The sequence below is a fragment of the Dipodomys merriami genome, unplaced genomic scaffold, assembly GCF_024711535.1.
Source record: "Dipodomys merriami isolate MVZ:Mamm:240054 unplaced genomic scaffold, mDipMer1.0.p SCAF_282, whole genome shotgun sequence".
In the NCBI taxonomy this organism is placed as follows: Eukaryota; Metazoa; Chordata; class Mammalia; order Rodentia; family Heteromyidae; genus Dipodomys; species Dipodomys merriami.
The window spans coordinates 1,278,825-1,285,074 of record NW_027204293.1 but is presented as its reverse complement, the minus strand read 5'-3'; positions in this window follow the sequence as shown (position 1 = coordinate 1,285,074).

Genomic DNA, 6,250 nt, shown 5'->3' with positions numbered 1-6,250 from the left:
GTATTTGTGACTTTCACCACTTTTGGTAGTTTTTGACTGTTGTACTATGCACTATTGCTTTTATTTTTCTCTCATTTCCAGAAAAAAAAAAGATAAATTACTTGCTGTAATCATGTTGTAATACCCTGGCTTATACATTTAAATTTCTATTGTTTATTTCTGTGATATCTATGTTACATACAGACATCATTCTGACATTTTATCTAATCATACAAACATATACTATTCCATCTTTCTTTGCATTATCTTTCTTTGCATCTATCTTTGCATTAGTAATTAGTAATATCCTAGATACTGTGTTGCTCATTTCAGAACTTCATGATTATTTTTACTACTGGCATAATTAATGCCATTGACAAAAGAACTCAATAAATTAGATGTAGTCAAAATTTTCTACCTTATATATCTAGAAGCACCAACAAAACTACTTTATTCTTGTTTGTGTTTTAAATTTCTGGCCTATATTGTTATAGATCTATAGTTTATTTTTATTGTATTTTATTTATCTATTCATCATTTATTTTTGTTTAATTAATTATTTTTGCTAGTTTTTAAAATATTTTATTTGAATAGTTGAATAAAGGAGTTGCCATTCAATAAAGTAATTTGTGAATACAATGCATCTTGATCACTTTATTCCCTTTTTAACATTTCCACTCATCTCTCCCAACCACTTATTCTCTGATTTTTCTTAATTTTGTAGCATATGCATTGATTTTTTTTTTTACGTGCTCCTGCTTTCTACCACTTTGCTATATTCTATGTCTACTTTCATGGTAGAACACTTTTGCTGGTTAAAGATTATCTAGTATCCCTTTTAAAAATCATTTTTTGTGTAATTGAAAAATTTTATATTTGTTAAATTAATTCTATAAAATTTAGGGAGTCTTTGTATTCTGAAAGTATATTCAATCATCATCACCTTGGAATATTCTCAAATATTCATCATTCACAAAGAAATCTCATACCTGTCTGCAGCTATTCTGAATTCTCCTTAGACTTCCAACCCCAAAGAAACTGTTATGCCTGATTTTGATAACTCAAAAATTTCATTAAAATCAAATCATTTTATTTGTTATTTTGTTCTGGCTCTTTCCATCTAACCTGTTGTCAGTGTTTCCACTAATATCAATTCTCCATTTCTCTTTTTTACTTGATAATGGGCTATTTCATGGGTATAAAATGTTTTGTGATCTGTTTTCCTATTGGTCAGCGTGAATTTTTTTTCAATTCTTTGGCTGTCATGGATAATATTGCTGTTTTGAACTTAAGTGTATAAAAATTATAGACAAAGTTTTTAGGCTGTACAAAGTTTCTAGGCTGTTTGGTATTTCTATAACTAACTTTGTGAGGAATTTTTACACTAATTTCCAAGATGAATGTGCTATTTTACAATGTATGAGAGCTTCAATTTCTTTACATCCTTGTCAAACCTTCTAATGCACATCTTTTACCCATTCTGGTGAGTATGAAATGACATCTCATTTCTATTTTATAAGTGATTTTACAGGTGCTAATGCTTTTGTCTGTTTACACATTGTTCGATTAAGAAATTTCAAGTCAAATTCTTTGTCCATTAATTGAGTTACTGATCCATTTTTTTCCTTTTTCTCCAATTCTTTTGTTTAGGAATAGGAATGTTTACACTATGTTATTATATATTGAAGATATGGTGCTCCTCATCCTCTCTGTCAACCTCTTCCTCTTCTTCCTTTCTCTTCTTTCTCCTCATTGTTGCTCTTTCTATACTTCCTTTTTCTCCTCTTCCTCTTCTTCCTTCCTCTTACTCCACCTCTTTGTTTCCTCTTCTTCTTCTCTTCCTCTCTTCCTCTTCTTTATTGGACCAAAGCTTCATACTGTCCTAGTAAACACCCTCCCACTTAAACCTGGACCATCCTAGTTTGTTTTCCACATAGGGTCTAGTGCATTTACTCAGGCTTCCCTAGAATTGTGATCCTCCTGTCTTCACTCTGAGTAGCTTTAATTAAAAGCATGTGCCTTTATACTTGGCATATAATTGGTTTTGCTTTTTAAAAAAAATATATTTACTTTTTTTTGTTGATCATGGGGCCTGAACTCAGCCTGCACACGGTCCCTCAGCATTTCCGCTCAAGCTATCACTCTACCACTTGAGCCACAGTGCCCACTTCTAGCTTTTTCTGCTTATGTGGTGCTGAGGAATTGAAATCAGGGCCTCATGCATGCAAGGCAAGTACTCTACCACTGAGCCACCTTTCCAGCCCTATTTTGTTTTATTTTCATGGCAACTCTCAGCTAAGAATTTTCTTTGAGTCTCTGTGGACATTTTGAAGCTGGAATTTTGAATGGTGTTGGAAGTCAAAGCTACAGAGTTTTGGAGAGGGGCAATGCATTCTGTTAGCTCTCCATTTATGCTACTGTCTGAACAGGAATGTAGGTCTTTTGGAGACAAAAGTGGAACATTTTTGTATAAGGAGATGTGTTTGGGTGCTGCGTTCAAATGAAATGGTTAAGTCATATTGTCACTTTGGTTGGATTGAAAAATATGCAGGAGAGCAATAACATACACAACTAGGTGTATGGGAGACTGAGTTCCCAGAGAAATTTAGCTAAAGTGGAAAAACACATGCTGATCATGCACTATCCTGAAGTCTTAGAACTTAGAATCAAAGGAGGGAAAATGAGAAACACACTTGTTCAGGAGTTCTCTCTCTGCTCCGAAATCACCATCATGTGTTAATCTTGGCTATTGTCTCTCAGCCAAGATCAACTAAAACTCTGAACCATGAAGCAACATAGCCTTCCCTTCTTTTTTCTTTTTTATGTGCATTGTTAATTTTTTTATTATTGTAAAAATACTATGCAGAGCGTTTAAATTTACATGGGCAAGATAATGAGTACATTTCTTATCAAGCATTGTAGCCTTCTCCTTTGTTTCCCCTTCATAGCCCTTCCCATCTCACCCCACCTCCCCCACCGAGTTCTCCTCCCCCCCCAAGTGGTAAAGTTCGTTTTTCGACAAAAGAACTTGTACATCTCATTGTTGCAATTGGTCCACTCGTATCCCTATTTAAACGATTTTCTTTTTTCCATTCCCCTCCACTAATTATACCGACATCAAATACAGTGAAAGCAGGGGTTATAGTGTGTGTGTGGGTGGAGGGACATACAAAGCAACAAAGAAACCAACACCCCCTTCCTGCAGGCATGCTTCCTTGAAGCTCTTTGTCTAACACGATCTCTCACACAGTCTCCGCAGAAGGTGGCGTGGCACCTACTGGCCACAGAAAGATGTCCACTCAGCTGGAGATACCAGGAACCACTGGAAGTGCAGAAACTTAAGCGTTTGACCTTGTTTCTCTGGACAGAGACTATTCATTGAATTTGCAGCCCCTTATTCTGTTGCCGATGTCAAATCAGAAGCCATCTATCCACCAGAGGCAGCTTTATTAGATGTTCAAATTGGTTATGGCAATGCCCCGCCCACATGCGCTGGCCTCTCTTTCCTGAACCCAGCTAAGGACTCCTTGCAGACACATCCTCATGGCTGCTTTGCCTGCTGTGATCTCTGCTCCTTTCCAAACGCTTGCTTTGGCAGCTTCCCCTTCATTGTGCCTGTGCCTCTCAGACTGGGTTCCCATGGTGGTTGGTTATTGAGCTGCTTGTTAGAGGAGGAAACAATGGTTGTTGTGTACAATTGCAGGTCTGAACTGGCCTGGAGGCAGGACAGATGCTCTCCCAGATGGGACTTCTTAGGACACAGGGCAGGCATCCTGCCACTGGGCCCTGAGTCACTGTGGTGAGCAGCAGTCACACGTGGCACCAACCGCCCTTTTTGGCTTTAAAAAGTGCTGCTCTCTGTTAATAAACAAGTTTTTCTTCCTGCTTGATTTGGCTTCCTGCTGTGTCTGATTGTCTCCCAGGATGAGGGAGGCTAGGGAACGGGTGAGCGCTGCACTGACCTTTCCTCGTACCCTGTCCTTCTTTTGTGGGACAGATGAAGTGCCAACACCTCGGTATATCTTTGCCAGTTCTTGGGTTGAACTCAAGGCCTGGGCACTTTCTGTAGCACTCTACTACTTGACCCACAGTCCCAATTCTGGCTTATTCTGTGTATGTACTAACGAGAAATCGTACCCAGGGATTCTTGCATGCTTGAGAAGCACTCTCTCAATAATCCACATTCCCAGCTCCCTCATCTTTTTCTTAATGGTAGTTTTTTACATAAGTATGCTGCCATTTTACATACCCAGGTTTAATTTTCTGAATACTGGTTACTTCTACAAAACCTGATCTTCTCTTCTCCTGTCTGGTTTCTTACTGTTCCTCCATTGGCCTCATAATAAAATCTAAATAAAGGCTGCTGAGAGCGTCAGTGTATCATATAAGTACCCAGGCCTGGAACCCTGGAAGAGAAAAGCCATGGGCCTGAAATGAAGAGAATGATGCAGTATACACAAGGAGCATATCTGAAAAATAAATTAGTAAATAAAAGGAGAAGCATTGCATAAGGTCTGTTTGCATTCAGGGAGGTAGTATACAGAATAAGTAGGTAGGGCACTGAAATTTTTTTGTGGCCATACTAGTGCTTAAACTCAGTGCCTGATGCATTCCTCAGCTGTTTTTCCCAAGGCTAAGGATTTACCACTGCCACAGCTCCACTTCCAGCCATCTGGTCATTAATTGGACATAAGCTCCTCCCAGGCTTTCCTTCCTGGTCAGACCTGTGAATCCTGCTCGTCTTTCTCTCTTAAAGCTGGAGCTCTCCTTGCTGGACCACTGTTCCACTTCTGGTTTTCTGGTGGTTTATTGGAGATAAGAGTCTCACAGAATTTCTGCTCAGGCTGAATTTGAATGGCAATCTCGTGAACAGGAATCAAGCGACTTTCTTCAGGAATACACCAAGGAGCCCCTCCACACAAACCCTTAGTCTAAACCTCGAGAGGCACTAGAGAAAAAGAGAAACATGAAGACGCGTCTAGTGTGTTCTAGATACTTAAAGTTGGAGACACACAACACTCATAATTATTAGATCATTTTATAAACAAAAGGAGCAATGAAGACAGTTTGAGGATCACTCCAGCTTTTGGTCCTCTCATCTTGAGACAACAAATTCACTGCAGCTCAATGCTAAGTGACAGAACTGGCGTGTCCTGTGGACATTTGCTCCCAAATCCTGTGACACTCATTTCTAACTTTTGGCTTCAAACCTGTGACCGAGAGGAGAGAAAATTCTTCTCAGAGAAAACAGCTATAAAGAACATTGGGTAGTTAATTCATAAATTCAAATCGTTGGAATGACCCTGTTAAGAAGTCAGATTGTCCAGATTAAACAATGAAGAAGAAAAGAAAGAAGGTGCCAGTGGCTTCTCACTGTAATCCCAGCTCCTAAGGAGGCTGAGGTGTAGAGAATCTGAGTTTGAATCCAGCCAGCAAAGCAAAATCCACGACACTCTTATTTCTAAGAGATCACAGAAAAACCCAGAAGTTGGGCTGTGATTCAAAGTTAATGCACTACCCTTGAGCAAAAGAGCTCAGGGACAATGTCCAGGCTCATAGTTCAACCCCAGGAACTGCCTCCTCAAAAATAGCCTGTATCTCCATGTATTTTGGTATGTATGGATGCATTCCTATAGGTGAAACTCCACAGTAGTTATGAGGAATGGCACCAAGCTAGGAAATTTGTATTCAATAAAATGATTTAGTAACAGAGACTGCTTTCATGACAGTGCATAATCCAGGGTTCCCCTCACTGTTCCCAGTGTAGCCTGAGGGTTTCTCTGCATCCCAGGCCTGCTGGAAGAAGTCTCTCTCATTGTCTCGACAGGCAGACAAAAGGCCTCGCTCCTGTACAGCTGTGTAACAAACAACTCTATCTGGGTCAGATAGTGAGGATGATTTTGGGCAGGCTCTGAAGGTCAGGAGAAAAAGGTCTCTTTGTACCCCAAACTATCTCTATCCCCAGTGCTCTGGTTTGCTAGGAAGCCTTCACTTGCACCACCCCCTGTGTCAGGCCAAGTCCTGTGCACTTATCCTTCCTTTGTGAGACTATATTCCGCTGTTCAGATACAGTGCTCAAGAGTCCTGCTGGCAGACAACTAGGGCACTGAACTTAATTAAATGTTTCATTACCAGTGATGATGGGCCTTTGATGTTTCTTCTAGGTTTCTGGAAGCTTGGGAAATCCAAGCACATATCTGATATCACAAAGCTTCCTATTATCTAGGGCTGGTGAATCTCATCAGGTTTTGAAACATTTGACCTCTCCTAG